This window comes from Ipomoea nil, unplaced genomic scaffold, assembly GCF_001879475.1.
Source record: "Ipomoea nil cultivar Tokyo-kokei standard unplaced genomic scaffold, Asagao_1.1 scaffold0482, whole genome shotgun sequence".
Classification (NCBI taxonomy): domain Eukaryota; kingdom Viridiplantae; phylum Streptophyta; class Magnoliopsida; order Solanales; family Convolvulaceae; genus Ipomoea; species Ipomoea nil.
This window is the reverse complement of record NW_017616910.1, coordinates 3,130,961-3,152,421: the sequence shown is the minus strand read 5'-3', so window position 1 is coordinate 3,152,421 and position 21,461 is coordinate 3,130,961. Positions and strand designations below refer to the sequence as shown.

At 38.3% G+C, this 21,461-nt stretch overlaps 1 pseudogene; it reads right to left on the bottom strand.

Moving 5' to 3' along the window:
• Nucleotides 1–1,896: 1,896 nt before the first annotated feature.
• On the bottom strand, nucleotides 1,897–14,505 carry LOC109173532 (annotated as a pseudogene).
• Between the last annotated feature and the right edge of the window lie 6,956 nt (nucleotides 14,506–21,461).

Genomic DNA, 21,461 nt, shown 5'->3' with positions numbered 1-21,461 from the left:
ATTTTTGGGTTTGAATATTTAAGTATTTGTAGACAACTCCGCCCATTATTATATCATACTCATACCTCGTTAAAAACCAAACTAGCAAAACTAAACCACACTAGCAAAACTCATTGGGAGAAACCTAGCAAGGAAAAGAACACATGCATGGTATGTATATGCTGCAAAAAGTATAACTACTACTCCTTTTAAGACCCAATCTACAAGATTGAATCGAGTGAGTGTATACGCTGCAAAAAGTAATCTATTAGTCCTTTTAAGACACAATCTACACGATTGTCCAATATACAGAATTGTCCAATCTACAGGATTGACTCGAGTGAATGTACTTCTCGTCTCCCCCTGAAGATAACAATCTTCAAATTCTACATTGCTTAAAGTAAAATCATTGTTTCAAAAGGTTGTAGAGAAGGGATATGGTACAATCTTCAGGATTGTCATTAGAATTTATCATATTTTCTCATGATCATCTCGACCAATAAAATTATTTATAGTTTATATTTTGTTGCTCCCGCTAAATATAATAATTTTCTTTACCTACACATATCAATCTTATGGATATTTTGTAGGTATACATTTGCTAACTTGTCACTGGAGCAAATCATCTGGACAAATATTTTATCACTCTTTTAGAGTTCATGTGGATCAGAGTATTTTATATAATGAAAAAACTATATATGTTTTTATTTATCCCATGTATGTGACTTGTACTGCTGATAACGTGTTGTGTCAGATTATGCCCGATGGCCTTTAGCTCCTAACCGATGAACTTATGCAAAATAGATAATATTGGATGATAGAGCGAAAGAAGACAAGAGACAATAGAATATAGGATAATAAGATTTCATTCATCACCATCCCTTGATCAATACACTATCATCATAACGGAAAGCAATAATGACATATATAAATACTACCGTTACATTCGTTATACAAACTATACATAATGTCCACAAATAATATTTATAACAGTGTGCCTATTATTGGAAGTAGAAACAAAGACTCTATAACTATAAATCAACGGTTAAAATATCATTGATCATAAATTTATTAAACACATGTTCTCAAAATTGTCTTTTGACATCTCTAATATGGAAATAAAGATGTAAGAAGGGTTGGCTGAAGGAGATTTAATCTCCGGATATTAAATCTCCTAGGCGAGTGGTACGTGCAGGCACTCACTAGTGTGTGCTAGCACGTGCCACTTTGGTGAACCATTATTAGTGTTTTTTTAAGGGATATATATTGTTTATCCTCAACTGTCAATATGACTGTTGAATAACGTCATATTGACAGTGGAGAACGGTCAATATGCAAATGACGCGATTTTTCCCCGGAGAGAGGAACTTGTTTTTGAAGAAAAAAAAAAGAAAATGATGTGTGACACGTGATGCCATGCACTACGCAGCACTCGCAAATGGTGGGGGACAGTCTATCTCCCACCATTAATGTTCCATTTAATTATTAAAAAAAAATAGAAATTAAAATTAGCCTCAACGGTTATTTTGTCTTTGATGCTGAAATGAAATTTATTTCATTTCTTTCACTCAACGATTATTTTCCGTTGAGATTTTTTTTTCTAAGAGTTAATTACCGATTTGGTCCCTCAACTATGATAATTTCACCAATTTGATCATCGACTATCAAAATTTCTCAATTTAGTCCCCGATAATGTTTTTTTTTAATACCAGAAATGGTCGTAGAGTCAAACTATCGTTTTAAATGCAATAAAACTGAGGACAGATTTATAAGTTCACTCCCCAAACCGCCATCTCCTACGACGTCCTAGAGTAACACCTCTCCGCCCAGAACTTCCGGCAGGCCGACGAGGAGACTCGTCACCTCCTCATTTCTCTGGTCGGCGACGCCGCCAAAAAGCGCGGCTACGTCTTCCTCTCAGAGGTCCAGTTCAGGGCCTATAACCTCTGGTACATCGACTCCCTGTGGCAGAAACACAACAACGAGAAATTCGGCTACAGCGTCCAAAAAAAATGTGGAATAAAGTGGGAGAAGACTTCACGAGGCCCTTCGTCAATCTGGGGTGGATGAAGAAGCTCGACATGGAGGTGGAGCAGTACAATTACTGGTCCTTCCTCGACGTGTTCACGTGGGAGATTTTCGACGGGGTGTCGTTGGACAGTCACCTACCGTTGACGAACGCTCTAAGAGAAACCCAATTTTTCAATAGTATTCTCACCCATTCAACTTTCACATACCCCATCTTCGCCGCCTGAGCCGCCACGGCTGACAACAACATCCACCCGAATCCCTTCCTCTGGTAGGCCTCCTGGACGAATATATCCTCGATGTAGAACCTGGGTTTTGCCATAAACGAGGAGTAGTTAGGGAAAAATAGGGTGTACCCGGCAACAGTGGCGCCGGTTAGGGTTTGGGACTAGAAGGTTTCGGCATCCGGGTTGTCGGTTTTGAGGTTGAGAGTAACGATTTTGTTGATAGGAGTGGAATGAGGGTTTTCAGGGGAAAGCATGAAGGGATTCGGGGAGACTTCTAGCACGAAGACGGTGAAAGAGGCGAATGACGGGATGGGATTAGACAGGGAAGAGGGTGGTGGAGAGTGTAACACCCCAAAATTTTAAGACTTTTTCAAACTTATATAATAGAGGTAGAATCTCGATAAATCCCAAATGTAATACAAAAGTACGGGGTGCTATGCCACACCTAATGTAACACCCTGTGTTACGGCCTTCAATCCTGGATTAATTATTTAATTAATCCCGCTAATAATAATTAAATATGATTTAATTATGTTAGGTTTCCCTTTAATTAATTAATAGGGTCCACCATGAACCGTGGACCCTTGCCTAAATTAGAGACTTAAGCCTATTAGGAATAAAGAAAGTAAACATTTTACTATTCAGATCCTAATTAGGAATCCTAGACCTAGTTATCTATTAGGAATAAAGGAAGTAGGGCTTTTACTATTCAGATTATGATTAGGATCCGCTTTAATTAATATGGTCCAATGTGGACCATGGACCCTTATCCCTAAAACAAGTCCCTAGTCCTATAAAGAATAGAATTAGTAAACCCATACCATTCAAGCCCTAATTAGGAGTCTTAAATATATAAATAGGGAACTTAGGAGGCACCTAGAATTCCCACCACAATAATCTCTCACCACCCAAAGAGTTCCAAGAATTCCCCTAGGAGAAATCAAGAAATCAAGAAAGCTTAAAGAAAGATCCTTCATAGCCAAGGAATTAATTAAGGCTAAGAGGTAACCCATGTCTCAACAAAACCTATTTTCATAGCTATGATTTCCCCTTAGGGTTTCCCCCATATTGTTGTAAATGGCGAATTATGGTGACTATTATTGCTGTTGATATAATGATTCCATGAGAAATCTTGATAATCTTAATATTGAGAGTTTCTTGATAATTATGAGGTTCTTGATGATTAATTGGGATTCTTGATGATTATGTGTTGTTCTTGATAATTATGATGTTCTTGATGATTAATTGGTATCCTTGATGATTATGTGTTGTTCCTATCGAATCTTGCAATTAGAAGACGAATCGTATTCTTGTTGATATAAAAGTGATTAAAACCCTAGGTTGTACCGTATGCTTTGATTCTTGGATTATCGGGTGGGAAATCGCATGTTTGGGTGTTGATTATGTTTAGAAAAGCATGATAGGTTATGAGGTGTTCGTTTCCCATATTTGATCTGTTAATTGTCTACGTGTTGTTGTTAATTACGTTGTAAAGTGTCTAAGCATGGTTTCGGGTTCCACAACGGTTCCCGGGGCGAAAAGTGATGAAAAGAGTCACTGGGGGGTAGGAGACCCGCCACCTACCCGCGGCATTCTCGGGCAGCACCGGCAGCGGGCAGCCGGCGGGCGGGCAGCTGCCCGCCGGGCACCCGCTGCCCGGAACAGTGGCAGCCGGCGGGCAGCTGGCGGGTGAACCCCCCCACCCACCGGCTACCCACTGGAAATTACCCTACCTTGGGCTCCCGGCTTCCCCGTTTGATGTTTCCCCGATCCCCGTGGTGTCCCAACGGACCCCGTTTATCGTGCCTATGTCTAGTTTGATGTTTCGGGTACCGTTCGTAGGTTTATGAGTCTATTATATTGCATGCTAGTTGAATTGGTATCCCGTTGACCTAGGTGGAAGAAGTATGAACCCCTTAGGACTATTCCTAGTTGGTGATGGATCACGCATAGGTTTGTATATACGTTGTATTCCCTTCCCAATGTGTAATGTGGGTTGCATGTGCTTGCTATGTGTTATGTGTGTGTGTTACCCCAATTCGGTTGCGATCGGATTGGTTATCCTGAGCTGCGGTTCAGAAGCTGGTTGCGGTCAGATTGGTATTCCTGGCTGCGGTCAGATTGGTATTCCTGGCTGCGGTCAGATGACATTCTCTCGGGCTGCAGTCCACCGTTTGGTTGCGATCAAACGTTTCTATACGAGCTGCAGTTCGTCCTTTATCCTGGCTGCGTTCAGATGACACTCTCTTGGGCTGCGGTCCACTGTTTGGTTGCGATCAAACATTATGATGAGCTGCGGTTCATCAGTCGGTTGCGATCGACCTCCCCGTGTTGCGATACGGGGCATGGTGCTGTGGGGCCATGTCAGAGCTATATGCGCTGACCCGCATGTATAGGCATGCGATTGGTCCTGTGGCGCTAACAACGTGCGTTATGTGTTGTGATATTGATGGGTTGTGGCTATGAAAGACTTGGGGATGTGACTACGGGTTTCATGTTGGGGACTGTTCATGTTGGGGTTGTGATAATTGTTTATGCCTTGCCTTATCTGCCTTATCTATCGTGAACTGCATATGCTTGTGATAACTGTTGCTTGTGTCTAGCCTTATCTGTCGAGTCATTCCCGGTTTTAAAGCTAGAGTTCGTAGGATATATCTTCATGCTCAAAATGGTTTTCGTATATCTATATATATCTCTATATGTATTGTATTTCAACGCGTTGGAGTGGGTTACCAGCATCTCTCGCTGAACAGTTATATTTGGCTTTCATGCACAGAAGATTAAGTCACTGGAGCGCGCTAGAACTCAGAGTGTAGAAGTAGATAGTTTCCCTTTCGGCCTGCGTGCCATGTTTTTACATTTATGCTTTTGAGGATATTAGTTAGTTAGCCTGTGCATCTGGGTTCTCCAGCCCAGGTGTGGCATAGCACCCCGAACACTTGTATTATATTCTGGGATTTAATAAGATTCTACCTTTATTATAAGCTTTAAAAAGCCTTAAAAAAATCTGGAGTGTTACAGTTGGTATCAGAGCCTAAGTTTGACCCTAGGATAAGACTCTTAAGACCGGACTTTAGGACATTAGGCTTGAACTCTAGGTATCTAGGAACATAGGACTCAGGAATCTTAGGACGCGCGGTGAGATTGTGAAACCTGCACATAACCTCCCCTCACTTTATCCCTCCATGACTTAAAGAACCCCCCTACGCTTACCACACCAAGGTAAGGGTGCAGCACACTGACCCATCACTGCAATAAATATTGGCCCTAAAGACCAGCAGCACGGCGCCAACAAGAAGACAGTCAAGGACCCCACATTCCTCGCAGAACGAATCCGAACCTTCAACAAAATCCTTGGGTTAATGGAATGCCCAGGGGAGCACCGCGTAGAGATAGCCTCGTTCGAAGACACGAGGCTGATCTTTGATAAATCCAAAAAAGGACCCACTTATGGGTAACAACCGGGGGTCCAACTAGGAGTGCCTAGGGGCACGACTACAAGGACGATTCCACCCCGCACCCGCAAGGGCAACCACGTACAAGAAATCCCCCACCACCTCCGTCGAACGCAAACACAGACTTCGCCCGACAAGTCTCTAACCATCGACCACCCACATCCTCAGGAGAAGAGGATCCCGTAATCCTAGGAGAATGGATCCGAACCCTCGACAAAATCCTCGAGTTAGTAGGACGCCCAGAGGAACGCCGCGTGGAGGTAGCCTCGTTCTACTTCAGACACGAGGCCGATCTCTGGTAGATCCACGAGGGTCCCACTTACCAACAAGGACCGGGGTTCAACTGGGAACACCTCAAGGCGCGACTTCGAGAGTGGTTTTATCCAACACACGTAAAAGCATCCATGTACGAAGAGTTTCTCCATCTAAGACAAGGGACAACTACCGTCATGGAATACCAACAAACGATTCCTTGAACTAGCACGCTTCACACTAGAACTAGTCCCACCGAGGTAACCGGAGTAGAGAGATTCGTATCGGGCCTCAACTTTGAAGCCCGAAAAGCACTAGTGGTAAGCAGACCTCGGACTCTCAACGAGGCTTACTCCAGTGCCGCTAATCTCTACCGAATCCAACTACTCCAAACGCGGAATCCAGGAACAAACCCAAAAGAAGAAGTAACAGAAGTGGGAAGCCGCTCCCTCCAGCATGAGCGAACCCTTTCGGAACTAGTCACGAATGGGCGCAACTATCCCAGCCCGGAGACTGGGAACGCCAATTAAAATGCAAGGAAGTAAGGTAGTACGTCAACGACACCCTTTCCTAATCGTTGGCACGAATCACCGAAAGGGGCTCGATATGACAAGAAGAGGCAACGAACACATGGAAAGTATCATACAACTAGAACCTCCCAGCAATAAGGATCTTACCTTGGAACAAGGACCTTGATGGTTTTAAGGCACCGTGAGAAGTACGTGAGACACGCAAAGTCGCCAATACACCATGCAACGTCAAGGGCAGTCAATCAAATGCATCCCAAGGAAGGGAAATGCATCACCGAGCACTCGGTCACCAAAGGATTGAACAAAGAGCGGGCGACAAGCCGAACTCCAAGAAGAACCAAGAGGGCTTACCCTTAATCAAACAAGGAAAAGACGAAGTTGGTTTATAACCAAACTACCCGGTGAAGATGACGAGGTTGCTGATTGAAAACCGGACCCGACCTACTAAGCGGAACGAACATACAAGAGTCTTGACTCATCTAGAACTCGTGCTTAAGGATCAATAAACGTTCTACGATGGGTCATCCTATGTATTCAAGCCCCTTTTAGTGCACAAGGGCATGGGACTTGTCAGGACATGAATCGGTGCCTTTTTGGGGTCTTTCCCGAGGGAATTGACTCTTCCTAGTCATTTTCCCGCGGGTCCCCAACGGGTCCTTGACGGGTCCTTGGCAGGAGCTTGGCAGGCGGACAACCGCCCACCTCGCGCCCACTGGTACAATGTGCTGATTTCTTAACCCCTCATTTTATTGATTTTTGGCGCACTTGTGTGCCTCGATTGATGAAAATGAGTCTTGGGTAAGGAACCATGGGCCACCCAAACATAGTGTCCTACACACAAGGCACCATCAGAAAATCCCAATCAATTGCATTGCACGAGTAATTGAAGTTGGATTCTACGATACAACCGACTAGGGATTGCGCAAACCAAGGAGGCGAGTTGGGAACTCGTGCCAAGAACCCACGAAGACCTTAAAAGTCAAAATGCTAAGGATGGACCGGGAGTCCTCCAAACCATGGATATCGTTTAAGCAAATCAGAGGACTCCTTACAAGTTGTATAGGAACCAAGAACTACGTAGTTCATGGTGCTAAGCAAAAAGGTAAAGAGCACATTTGTGCCAAGACCTCAAGAGTCATTAAGGACCCACAAGGAAATGAGATGACTCGTAAAGACACCGAGTCATCCCACAACGAGATTAGGTAATCAACTGCGCTTCAAGAAAAAAAAAAAAAAAAAAAAAAAAAAAAAAAAACATGCAAGGACACCTTCATCATTAAAAGTTACACAAAAAGGGCACCACAAGCTAAACCTCGGGGAAGACATGAAGTCTTACTAAGAATTTCATCCACTAACGAGGAGATGAAATTCAATAAGAAGAGAAATTCAACCCAAAGTGTAGTGACTCCCAAGAGACTTTGGGAAGAATTTGGGAAGTGCGCCCGAAAAGATTGGCTTGGTCGACCCAACTTGGCCAAGACCTTGGACGCATTAAAGAGGTAAGTGTTAAATCACCACGGGAAACTCCCTCAAAATAGAAGAGAAGGATGAAACCTTAGCCTGGGAAGCAAGGTCTAACATGGATCTTAAAGTCAAGCAAGTGCCAACACCAAGGAAGGAGGATCAACGGCTCGTCGACGCATCGTGATCAAAGCATCAAACCAGATTATTCACTTGAGATCAAAAACCCTTAACCCATCCTAGCCGAATTCCTTTCCCTTCCTCGGAAAATCGGCCCCCTCCTTATTTCAAAACCCTTTCTACCCTTCAAACCCCATTCTTGATTCCATGTTTTAACGACTCCGCACAAGGCGACAACCTCACAACCTAAGTTGCGACCTTGAAAACCTTGATCCTAATTATTGAATTCAATTTGTCCTCAAGTTGAAACCCACTCTCTTAGTCTTGTAAACCTAATCGTTCCCAAAAACCCAACACACATAGACATACAATTATACAGTTTCCCCGTAGAATACCTTCTCTATAGGACCACCGTTCTACTCTTGACTCGTTAACCCTACATGATTTCTAAGCTTCGGGGACGAAGCTTCTCGTAAGGGGGGGGGGGGGGGAGAGTGTAACACCCCGTGTTACGGCCTTCAATCCTGGATTAATTATTTAATTAATCCCGCTAATAATAATTAAATATGATTTAATTATGTTAGGTTTCCCTTTAATTAATTAATAGGGTCCACCATGAACCGTGGACCCTTGCCTAAATTAGAGGCTTAAGCCTATTAGGAATAAAGAAAGTAAACCTTTTACTATTCAGATCCTAATTAGGAATCCTAGACCTAGTTATCTATTAGGAATAAAGGAAGTAGGCCTTTTACTATTCAGATTATGATTAGGATCCGCTTTAATTAATATGGTCCAATGTGGACCATGGACCCTTATCCCTAAAACAAGTCCCTAGTCCTATAAGGAATAGAATTAGTAAACCCATACCATTCAAGCCCTAATTAGGAGTCTTAAATATATAAATAGGGAACTTAGGAGGCACCTAGAATTCCCACCACAATAATCTCTCACCACCCAAAGAGTTCCAAGAATTCCCCTAGGAGAAATCAAGAAATCAAGAAAGCTTAAAGAAAGATCCTTCATAGCCAAGGAATTAATTAAGGCTAAGAGGTAACCCATGTCTCAACAAAACCTATTTTCATAGCTATGATTTCCCCTTAGGGTTTCCCCCATATTGTTGTAAATGGCGAATTATGGTGATTATTATTGATGTTGATATAATGATTCCATGAGGAATCTTGATAATCTTGATATTGAGAGTTTCTTGATAATTATGAGGTTCTTGATGATTAATTGGGATTCTTGATGATTATGTGTTGTTCTTGATAATTATGATGTTCTTGATGATTAATTGGTATCCTTGATGATTATGTGTTGTTCCTACCGAATCTTGCAATTAGAAGACGAATCGTATTCTTGTTGATATAAAAGTGATAAGAACCCTAGGTTGTACCGTATGCTTTGATTCTTGGATTATCGGGTGGGAAATCGCATGTTTGGGTGTTGATTATGTTTAGAAAAGCATGATAGGTTATGAGGCGTTCGTTTCCCATATTTGATCCGTTAATTGTCTACGTGTTGTTGTTAATTACGTTGTAAAGTGTCTAAGCATTGTTTCGGGTTCCACAACGGTTCCCGGGGCGAAAAGTGATGAAAAGAGTCAGTGGGGGGTAGGGGACCCGCCACCTACCCGCGGCATTCTCGGGCAGCACCGGCAGCGGGCAGCCGGCGGGCGGGCAGCTGCCCGCCGCGCACCCGCTGCCCGGAACAGTGGCAGCCAGCGGGCAGCCGGCGGGTGAACCCCCCCACCCACCGGCTACCCGCTGGAAATTACCCTACCTTGGGCTCCCGGCTTCCCCGTTTGATGTTTCCCCGATCCCCGTGGTGTCCCAACGGACCCCGTTTATCGTGCCTATGTCTAGTTTGATGTTTCGGGTACCGTTCGTAGGTTTATGAGTCTATTATATTGCATGCTAGTTGAATTGGTATCCCGTTGACCTACGTGGAAGAAGTATGAACCCCTTAGGACTATTCCTAGTTGGTGATGGATCACGCATAGGTTTGTTTATACGTTGTATTCCCTTCCCAATGTGTAATGTGGGTTGCATGTGCTTGCTATGTGTTATGTGTGTGTGTTACCCCAATTCGGTTGCGATCGGATTGGTTATCCTGAGCTGCGATTCAGAAGCTGGCTGCGGTCAGATTTGTATTCCTGGCTGCGGTCAGATGACATTCTCTCGGGCTGCGGTCCACCGTTTGGTTGGATCAAACGTTTCTATACGAGCTGCGGTTCGTCCTTTATCCTGGCTGCGGTCAGATGACACTCTCTTGGGCTGCGGTCCACTGTTTGGTTGCGATCAAACATTATGATGAGCTGCGGTTCATCGGTCGGTTGCGATCGACCTCCCCGTGTTGCGATACGGGGCATGGTGTTGTGGGGCCATGTCAGAGCTATATGCGCTGACCCGCATGTATGGGCATGCGATTGGTCCTGTGGCGCCAACAACGTGCGTTATGTGTTGTGATATCGATGGGTTGTGGCTATGAACGACTTGGGGATGTGACTACGGATTTCATGTTGGGGACTGTTCATGTTGGGGTTGTGATAATTGTTTATGCCCTGCCTTATCTGCCTTATCTATCATGAACTGCATATGCTTGTGATAAGTGTTGCTTGTGTCTAGCCTTATCTGTCGAGTCATTCCCGGTTTTAAAGCTAGAGTTCGTAGGATATATCTTCATGCTCAAAATGGTTTTCGTATATCTATATATATCTCTATATGTATTGTATTTCAACGCGTTGGAGTGGGTTACCAGCATCTCTCGCTGAACAGTTATATTTGCCTTTCAGGCACAGAAGATTAAGTCACTGGAGCGCGCTAGAACTCGGAGTGTAGAAGTAGATAGCTTCCCTTTCGGCCTGCGTGCCATGTTTTTACATTTATGCTTTTGAGGATATTAGTTAGTTAGCCTGTGCATCTGGGTTCTCCAGCCCAGGTGTGGCATAGCACCCCGAACACTTGTATTATATTCTGGGATTTAATAAGATTCTACCTTTATTATAAACTTTAAAAAGCCTTAAAAAAAATCTGGGGTGTTACACCTAAGCCAGAGGACATAGGTGCACAGGCTACTACTGAAATCCTTAATAATGTCAATACATAAACATGGCACGCAGGCCGAAAGGGAAGACTATCTATTCTACGCTCCAGTTCTAGCGCGCTCCAGTGCTCTAGTCCTCGGTGCCTGAAAGCCAAATATATCTGTTCAGCGAGAGATGCTGGTAACCCACTTCAACGCGTTAAAATACAATACATATAGAAATATATATATATATATATATATATATATATATATATATATATATATAGATATACGAAAACCATTCGAGCATGAAGATATATCCTACGAACTCTAGCTTTAAAGTCGGGAATGACTCAACAGTTAAGGCCAGACACCAGCAGCAGATATAGCAAGCATATGCATTTCACAATAGATAAAGTAGTTACGACAAGGCATAAACAGTAATCATAATCCCGCACAAGCAATCCCCAATATAGATCCCATGGTCGCATCCCCCAAGACATTCATAACCACAACTCATTGATATCACAACACATAACGCACTATGTTGGCGCCACAGGACCAATCTCACGCCCATACATGAGGGTCAGCGCGTATAGCTCTGACATGGCCCCGCAGCACCTTGCCCCGTATTGCAACACGGGGAGGTCGATCGCAACCGACCGATGAACCGCAGCTCATCATAGTGTTTGATCGCAACCAAACAGTGGACCGCAGCCCGAGAGAGTGTCATCTGACCGCAGCCAGGATAAAGGACGAACCGCAGCTCGTATAGAAACGTTTGATCGCAACCAAACGGTGGACCGCAGCCCGAGAGAATGTCATCTGACCGCAGCCAGGAAAACCAATCTGACCGCAGCCAGCTTCTGAACCGCAGCTCAGGATAACCAATCCGATCGCAACCGCATTGGGGTAACACACACACATAACACATAGCAAGCACATGCAACCCACATTACACATTGGGGATGGGAGTAAAACGTATAAACAACCTATGCGTGATCCATCACAAACTAAGAATAGTCCTATGGGGTTCATATTCCTTCCACCTAGGTCAACGGGATACCGATTCAACTAACATGCAATATAATGAACTCATAAACCTACGAACGGTACCCGAAATATCAAACTAGACATCGGCACGATAAATGGGGTCCGTTGGGACAGCACGGGGATCGGGGAGACATCAAAAGGGGAAGCCGGGAACCCGAGGTAGGGTGTAAACCAGCGGGTAGCCGGTGGGTGGGGGTTCACCCGCCGGCTACCCGCCGGCTGCCACTGTTCCGGGCAGCGGGTGCCCGGCGGGCAGCTGCCCGCCCGCCGGCTGCCGGCGTTGCCCAAAAGGGCGCGGGCAGGTGGCGGGTCCCCTACCCCCCACTGACTCTTAACACGCAATTTCGCCCCGGGAACCGTTGTGGAACCCGAAACCATGCTTAGGCACTTTACAACACAATTAACGACAGCACGTAGACAATTAACGGATCAAATACGAGAAACGAACGGCACTTAACCTATCATGCTTTCCTAAACATAATCAACACCCAAACATGCGATTTCCCACCCGATAATCCAAGAATCAAAGCATACGGTACAACCTAGGGTTCTAATCACTTTTATATCAACAAGAATACGATTCGTCTTCTAATTGCAAGATTCGGTAAGACAACACATAATCATCAAGGATCCCAATTAATCATCAAGAACACCATAATTACCAAGAACAACGCAAAATCATCAAGAATTCCAAATTAATCATCAAGAACATCATAATTATCAAGAAACTCCCAATATCAAGATCATCAAGATTCCTCATGGAATCATTATATCAACATCAATAATAATCACAATAATTCGCCATTCACAATAATATGGGGGAAACCCTAAGGGGAAATTATAGCTATGAAAATAGGTTTTGTTGAGACATGGGTTACCTCTTAGCCTTAATTAATTCCTTGGCTATGAATGATCTTTCTTTAAGCTTTTCTTGATTTCTTGATTTCTCCTAGGGGAATTCTTGGAGCTCTTTTGGGTGGTGCGAGATTCTTGTGATGTCTCCTAAGTTCCCTATTTATAGGTCTAGGGGTCTTATTTAGAGTCTAATCCTATTGGGATTAGGGGTTGGATTTAGATATGAGGTCCCACGGACCATGGTGGGCCTTTTTCCCTAATTAATCATTTATAGTCCATTCTTTCTTCTGGGCTAGTGACTAGCTAATTAATTAGCTTTAGGGGTCGTAACACGGGGTGTTACAGAGAGAGTGACTTCGGTGGCGGAGAAGAGGTGGGTGAGACGCTCGAAAACAGCCATATGATGGATAAGGTTGTGTATGTGTGGGGGATGTCGGCGGGTGTGGCGAGATGGATGCATGTGAAAACTCGATGGTCGATCGGAACTATCTCCTCAATTTAAATTATTCGGTGGAGCCTAAATTACAAATCTGTCCTCAATTTTAATGCCTTAAAGTGATTGTTTGACTTTAGGACCATTTAGGGTAAAAAATGCATAGTTAGGGACTAAATTGAGAAATTTTTGTAGTTGATGACCAAATTGGTGAAATCGTAATAGTCGAGGGACCAAATTGGTAATTAACTCTTTTTTTAATATATAAATTGCTTGAATTAAATTTATAACTTAAATTTTATAAAATTAAAATATATTTTATTTTTTTATTCATTAAATTATATTTATATTTAAAATTAGAAATTATAATTATAAAGTTGAAATTAATAATTATAGAAAATGAATAAAATAATAAAAGATGTATTAAGAGTGTGGAGGAGTAGGGCCCACAAAATGGGTAGAAAAGGCAAATTATGATGTGGACCCGGGTCCAGATTGGCGTCGTTTTGAAGCAAAATGACGCTGGCTAATTTTTTATTTTTTTTTAAATATTGCTTCCTTCCTTGCCGTTTGTCTTCATAATCTGTTCCTCTATATTCCCAATTTTTGAATTCTATATATATTCACAATTTTATAACTGAATATTCACAATTTTAGATCTCAATATACAAAATTACAGAACTCAATATTCACAATTGTAGAACTCTATATTCACAATTTTTGAAATCTATATTCACAATTATATCAACAGTATAACACAATTTTTGAATTTATATTTATAATTTTTGAACACTATATTCACAAAATATGTATATATAGTTTATATACATGTTATATATTTACTTATTTTTTAAATTTGATTTATGCACATAATTTGTGTTCATATACACTCAATTTCAAAACACAAGATAGATAAATTCGTAACATAAGACACAATTACTAATTTATTTCAGATACGCAGAATTTCTATTCTTAAGGTACAGAATTTCATAATGCAAAACACAAAAAGTCAATAAAACAAAAAGTCTATAACACAAAACACATACACATGAACCAGGGTCCACAATGAAGTATGGGTCCTGGTCCATTTATAAGGATTGTTAGGCGGCAACTTTTTTGTGGACCAAGGTCCACACAGCTGTATAGACCATGAATATAAGTTACTCCGTACATCCGTACATTTTTAATATACTAAAAGCACGTTATTTGTATACTGAATTTACATTATTTGATATATAGTATATACAATAATTTACTTTCAGTACTCAAATAATGTATTTTCAGTACTTAAATAATGTATTTTTCATGAATACAAGTTACATTATATTTTTAATATACTAAAAATGCATTATTTGTGTACTGAATGTACAATATTTGATTTTGTACAAAATAATGTACTTTCAGTACTCAAATGATATACTTTAAAATAATGTACTTTTTATTTGGGAAATAGCAATTAAGCCATCGAACTCAAATAACCCCCAAATAAGCCATTGAACTCGGAAAAAAAAAAAAAAAAAAAAAAAAAAAAAAAAAAAAAAACAAACAAACAAACAAATAAGCCATTGCATTAAAAAAAAAAAAACAATTAAAATTTTTAACAGGTTAACTCTAGGGTTTTGTTGACTGGATTGCCAAATGTTTATTTTATTTACGTTTCTTTTATTATAATCCTCTAATTATAATCAAAATAGTTTTATCTTGTCGAGATTTGATTGATTGATTGATTATTATTATTTTTTCACTGAATTTTCTGTTTAAAAATAATAATAAATAAATAAATTAGATGTAGACAAGACAAAACTATTTTGATTGTAATTACTTTAAAATATATTACTATGTAGGTGGATTATAATTAAAAAAAATGTAAATAAAATAAACATTTGGCAATTCAATCAGTAAAAGTCTAGAGTTAACATATGTTAATTGCTCTTTTTCCTCGAGTTCAATGGCTTATTTGAGTATTATTTGAATTTGATGGCTTAATTGCTATTTCTCAAATAGTTCAGTGACTTATTCGTACTTTATCCCTTAAAAATAATGTATTGAGAGAAACCAAAATAAAAAATATTTGAATGCCAAAAATCCGAAAACAAAGAAAAAATTCACGGTGGATCGAAGACCCCTTCTATCCCATGTCCTCTTCGTTCTTCATCGCTAGAATCCAAAAGGAAAGGGTAAAAACAAAAACCTTTTATTGAATTTCAAATATAGATTAATTAAATTTAGGGAAAAGTGCAATTTTTGTCCCTAAGTTATAATGTAATTGTAGAATTCGTCTCTAAGTATTGATTATACTCACTTTTTATCTCTAAGTTATCATTAATGTTGCACTTTTCGTTGCTTTACTAATAAAATATTAAGAACGAAATTTGTAATTTTAGTATAACTCAGGGACGAAAAGTAAGAACGAAAGAACGAAAAGTGCAACGTCAATAATAACTTAGGGACAAAAAGTGAATATGATCAACATTTAGGGTGAATTCTACAATTACTGTATAATTTAGAGAAAATATCCCTTAAATTTAACTCTTTAATTAAAATTCATTATTTTAAACTAAACTTTTTAAGTGAACAAATTACCTAGACCTTTTAAATTAACTGTACATCTGAATCTTAATGGGGCAATAATATAGTAATTTTGGCGCAATTCTAGCTTAATTGGTTAGATAATTAGTTAGTAACCACAATGTTTCAAGTTCAACTTTTTGTATGCGAGAGATACTTATTACTTTCTTGGTCTAAGCCAGTTATCTGTGGACCACTTAACCGATTTACTTCCTTGTATTTCCTTGCCAACTAAAGTTATGACCCTTGTATTTCCTTGCCAATAAAAGTTATGATGCGAGTTTCATCCAAAATGCATATTCAGATATCGGTGGGAGACTTTTATGTAAATCAAAGGATATTATAATTTCTTTAGGTAACCCCCTCATGTTTAAGGAAAAAAGGATATTGTAATTTTATACTACTACATTATATAAACATGAGTGTATACATATTAATTTACCTAATAGTGAATCATTTTCTTTCCATTAATTCAAATATATAGTTACATGGCTTAAATTTTAAAAACTCCCAACCTTCCATTAATTCAAATATATAGTTAGCTTAAATTTTAAAAAATCCCAACCCAAAGATCTGACAGAGGGGAAGATGTATGCTTAGCAGATAGGGTCAAATGCAGCTGCGCACAAGGGATTTATCCACTTTGAGCATAATTCTCACATTGTGGCTGATGAGGTTTGAACCTAAGTACTGTCTACTGAATCGGTGAGCAATGTTGAAAAAATCGCTAGGCGCCTGGGGACCGCCTAGAGCGCCTAGGCGGGCGCCTAGAACGCCTAGGCGGGCGCCTAGAGCGTCTAGCCGGGTGCCTAGCACTAGGCGACGATTAATCGGCGCCTAAACGCGATTTTTGCAACAGTGTCGGTGAGCAAAGTTCGTGCAGGTTGGTTTTTTTTTTTTTTTTTCTAAGGGTAGTTAATATCTAATATTGGTGTAGAACTGCAGATAGAATGATTAATGAAAAAAAAAAGATAATAATAAAATTGGGAAAAATGTTGTCCGTTTGTCATATGAACGCAGCGGAAATCCGGGAAGCAAATTAAAGGGCGGAAGTATTATAGCATAAATACACAGTGCAAAAGAGAAGAAAAGGATGCAATTGACGTTGGATTAACAGAAAGCTTTAATTTAGTCGGCAAATTATAAGAAAAAAAAAAAAAAAAAAAAAGTTCCCCACATCGTTATCATCTCCAAATCCCTCCCCCCTTTTTCACAACTTTAATTTTGTTCGAGTGGCAACAAATACTTGTATCTGTTTCACACTCCAAATGGCTTCCCAAATTTGATTCTTAACAAACTTCTCACTCCTTCATTTATTTGTTTCATCCACTGTAATGATGTTACTCCTTCATTGAAAACTTTATCTAATTGATAAGTAAAGTTTTGACGACGAGAACGTGATAATTTCTTACTATTAATTAAGCTGTTTGGCATATGAGAACTTGGTATTTTTTATTTTTTATTTTGAATTGAAACGCAAGAGAACACGGTGTTTTTGTATCATAAAATGATTTGATACAATAATATTATCATATATCATGAACTATCGAATATTATATGTGTATCATTGAATTTAACGATGTTAGTCCATCAATGCCAATTTTATCGAGCTGATGCATGATTAAGATTTTGACATATGAGAACGCCGTATTTTCTTACAATTTATCTTATATACTAGTTTTGTACGCGCATTGCGCGATTGGGATAATGCCCAATATTTTTTTTAATAAGTACTTTAAAGTATATCAAGGCAAGCTTATATGAGAATTGTTCATGCATATATAATTGAATGTTGAATTTGTGCATTTAAATAGGTAATTCTAAGTTTACAAATGCAAGATAATATAGTCAATATTGATTATAATTGTCAATAAAAATTGTATAGGTATGGTTGAAACCAAAATACGGGACATAAGGGAGAGCAAATAAAAATTAGGGCATAAAATATTAAATATATACTAATATTGAAGAGCTAACTGCTGATTGCCAAACAAGGACATTGCGAGGTAGTTTCTCACTTTAAATTGTTGTGTGCTTTGAATATGCTTGGCTTAATTTTATATATATATATATATATATATATATATATATATATATATATATATGTATATATATATATATATATATATATATATATATATATATTTAAAACTATTATTATTATTATTATTTTATTACCCTTATGTCATTTTCCATGTTAATCTAAACAATTTAATTTTTTCAAATATATTTTTACCAACCGTTATATAATTCGCTGGCCAAATCCGCTAATATAATCTAAACGCTAACGGCTAACTCCTGATTGTTAAACAAGGACATTGCGAGATAGTTCTCACTTCAATTTGTTGTGTGATTTGAATACTCTATTTGTCAACAAATCACTCAAGTAGTTAATATGATTGGCTTTATTAATTATATTTTTCTTTAATTTTTTCATCATATTAATAAAATACTTGGTAAATAAATATATAACATTATTTTGTATTATAACTTTAATATTTAATTAAAAAATAGTGCACAAAAAAGATAATAGACAATGCATTGAATATAATCAATTGATGAATTTGAATGTAAAGAATTTTTACATTGTAGAAATATAAAGACAATATAACTAATAAAATTATTTCTCATAATTAATTTATTGATAATGAATATTTTTTTTAATAAAGACACTGTAGGGACAATGTAGCGAATATAATATTGGATAAAAATAAAGACCATATAACGAATGAAATTATTTCTCTTATTTAATTTATTGATAATGAATAATTTTTTTTTTTGAATAAAGACATTATAGACACGTAATTCTAAAATAAAGAAATGCATATGTATTATTTTTTGTTGTAGCTACTATATTATTAGTTATAATAATTTAATAAGAGTAAAATAGAGTACTAATTATGCCATCTTTGATTGGGATGTGGTTCGAACCTAAGACCTTTCTTATTGAAATCAATAAGTTAACGGTGGACTAACAGAAATTAACGAAAAAGGTAATATTTAACGGAAAAGTTAACGGATAATCATATTCATTAAGGATAAATTAGGAAATCTTAAGTAAAAATTAAAATCTGATCAATCTGAGCCAATCATTTAATTAAAAAATTTGACCGCCATTTTTTCTACCCATTATAGGCCTAACTCTCTTGGGCTCTTATTAGTATAGTAGATGTTGGTTGATTTTGAGTTGAGAGAAAGTACTCTGCCGTCTCTGCGTACTTTTATTCAACCACAAACCGTTGGCGGCTAGCTAGATACCATAAATATATACATTAATACATATTATATGGATTAGGCATCCGGTGATTAATACATTCAATTTCATACATCATCATTGTTGCTACCAGCTGCAAGATGGATGACTATTAGATCAGCACCGTCGTCTGAATACAACTCTTAGTGAAAAATGATTTTAGAAACGTACGGTTATGTTACATACCCAAAAAAAATAATAATAATAAAGAAAAAGTCTCAAGTATTTGGCGAACCGTAACCGCAACCGTAATCAAGAGGTTCGATGTGTGCTTAGCTTATAAATTTTATATACAGAGTATTATTTTTTAAGACAATTGGTTAAAATTCAAATCCTGTCGATTAATTATCATATGCCATAGCTTGATATGCCAAAATAAAAGTCTGAAGTATTTGGCTAAGTGTAACCGAGAGACTCAATGTGTGCTCATAAATTTTATATACAGACCTACAAAATGTTACGGAGTATTTTTTAGACAACTAATCGAAGTTCAAGTCTAATCAATTTCCCGTGACCACAGTTAGGAATCAAGACATAATAATATAATAAGAAGTTTCATTACACACAAATACTTACATACATACATACATTGACGGATTCAGAAAATCATTTGAGTGTGGACGAATATTAAATGAAGTTAGAAATGTCAATGACAAATATCAAACAACTATAATAAGGTTAAAATACAAAATACTTTATAAAATACAATATATTTATGAGAAAATATGAAACATAATCAATTAGATAAAATAATTTGAAAGACAATATATTCATAAATACTTTTAAATTTTAATTTCTTTTAGTTATATCGATTTTTCTAAATTAATTAGAATACAATAAAGTATATTATAAACTTGTATACTACATTAATTAAATGATTTATAAAATTAGACTAAAAGAGCATTTAATTTGTTAATTAAATGATTCATAAAATGTAGACTAAAAATATTTAATTTATCTTGTGAAGAAAAGAAAGAGAGAAGATAATAAAAAGTGTTGCTAATGAGATTTGAACCCATGGCACAAGCCTTTTATATCATAAAATTTAAAATTCAATCAACTAAGCTACTCAAACTACTACCAGGACTATGTGGTCCAATGGTACCTGGGTTGGACTTCCATTAGGAAGGTTGTGAGTTCAAGCCTCAATGGAGGCGTTATTAGCTCTTTGTGTTTCAGTAGGTTGAGAAAGTATATGAACAGATACTACAATATAATAGAGCTAGTAGCATTCAAAAAAAAAAAAAAAAAGCTACTCAAACTACTAACATTTTCAACATAAGTATACATACATACATACATACATACATACATACATACATACATACATATATATATATATATATATATATATATATATATATATATATATATAAGAGCGCTCATATGTGGTCATGTCATTAGGTGTGGACGTATCTGTTTCGTTGAATCAGTTTAATATAACGGCAGTGGTAATTCTGAGAATTTTCGCGCGTTTTGGTAAGTGGGGGTGTGATGGTAATTACAATGGTCATTTATAGCGGGCGGGTTCCAGAATACACCAACAGTGTTGACAACATACACCAATAGTGTAATAAAACACACTATAGTGAAACACACCAATGGTGTATTCCCGTATTATGGTAATTGTTGTGGCTATTTATAGTGGTCGGGTTCCAGAATACACCAACAGTGTTGACAACATGCACCAATAGTGTAATAAAACACACAACAATGTGATTTTCCCTATTCTAGTGTTTTATGACGAGTTTACCCTTGCAGTTCGCTGGGTAGGAGAATGTGCGCGAAAATACTGGAAAAATCTTGATTAATATGATTCATTGGATCTATCTAATCAAATGGCCTATAATTGACCATATGACCACACCTAACAACATGACCACATGTGATCACCCTTATATATATATATATATATATATATATATATATATACACACACACAGACACACACATATACATACATATATATAAAGGGGTGGGGTGGGGGAGTGCGGGCAACTTCTCCCACTGCCCCGCACTGGGTCCGCCCCTGCATACATACATACATACGTAGGATCGCGTTCAGGTGCGAACTGCTCACCCAGTAGAGAAGTGAGAACCATTCAACGCTATTCATGTGTCTAGATCTAAGGAATGAGAAATAAGAACCACTCACAGTCGTCCAAGTGTTCAGATCAACGAATCAGATGTAATTTTTTAAAAAATGACGCGGTGGTATTTTTG